General features: G+C 33.4%; 1 protein-coding gene across 4 annotated transcripts in view; it reads right to left on the bottom strand.

Moving 5' to 3' along the window:
* LOC117171443 (A disintegrin and metalloproteinase with thrombospondin motifs 9) overlaps positions 1-1,208 on the bottom strand; it is a 263,326-nt gene that overhangs the window by 33,179 nt on the left and 228,939 nt on the right. The gene's annotated exons all lie outside the window — the stretch shown is intronic.

The following is a 1,208-nucleotide window of genomic DNA, read 5'->3' as shown; positions in this document are numbered from 1 at the left end:
AAACATTCATGAATTTTTTTACAATAAACGATGCGCTTTTCGGAAAAATCATCAAGAATAAAAAGTTCTTGTAATCAGCCAAGGAATACGCCTGAATTTTTCGAAGCGTTTTGAGCAAAACTTTGGATTTTGCATATGAACAATTTTTGCAAAATTCAAAATTTTGCTCAAAACGCTTCGGAAAAATTCAGGCGTATTCCTCGGCTGATTACAAGAACTTTTTATTTTTGACAAATATTCCGAAAAGCGCATAGTTTTTCAATAAAAAAATTTCATAGTTCTAAGCATCGTGTAAGAGTAAAATGATTCACGAATATCTATCGTCCGTCTGCCGCAAACAAAGTTTACGTTGCCCAACTATCATCAACGTGGAGGTCGACGAATATCGACAGTCTCTTTTTTTTAAAGGGATTTTATATATTTTTTTTACATTTTTTAATTTTTTTTTATGGAGAATTTTTTTCATTTCTGATTTCAATCCGTTGAAATCATTTTGATCCTGCTGTTTCAGAATGTAATTTTGAGAAACAATGTAAGCAGCAATACATGTTGCAATCAATGCAAAATCTAGTAGCCCTCTGGTGACATTGTTCATTATTACATAATGCTCTCGTTTGTGATTAGTATCTGTGAGTTTCGAAATCACCTAGTTTTGATTGCGACCAATATTTCCTGCTGATTTCTTTACAGAAATCTTTCGTTTTCAATTTAGCTATATTATTCTTGTTGCAAATTTTCCAAATTACGGTAGCATTTGTAAATGATGATTCTATTATTCGTGAAAAAATTTTAAAATTCGGTCTGGGAAATTCCGATCCCGAATTCTCGTCATCTGATGAATCATCTCCATCAGAGCCAGAGTAATCTGGATTAGGTATGATGATACGTTCATCATTTTCATCGGAATCCCATTCCGATTCAGAGTTTGTTGCAATTTTTGAGGCTTTACGCTTTGTCATTTGTTTTTGCTGGGTGTACTCAAAAATTCCCAGGATAACAATGCGGTGAAGGTGTGGTTTGATGTCAGAGAGCAATAAAGGTTACGGAGTCGTTGGAAATTTTTATTGAAAAACTATGCGCTTTTCAGAAAATTTGTCAAGAATAAGAAGTTCTTGTAATCAGCCGAGGAATACGCCTGAATTTTTCCGGAGCGTTTTGAGCAAAATTTTGAATTTTGCAAAAATGGTTCATATGCAAAATCCAAAATT

Source organism: Belonocnema kinseyi, chromosome 4, assembly GCF_010883055.1.
Source record: "Belonocnema kinseyi isolate 2016_QV_RU_SX_M_011 chromosome 4, B_treatae_v1, whole genome shotgun sequence".
Taxonomy (NCBI): Eukaryota; Metazoa; Arthropoda; class Insecta; order Hymenoptera; family Cynipidae; genus Belonocnema; species Belonocnema kinseyi.
This window is presented reverse-complemented; position numbering and strand designations above follow the sequence as displayed.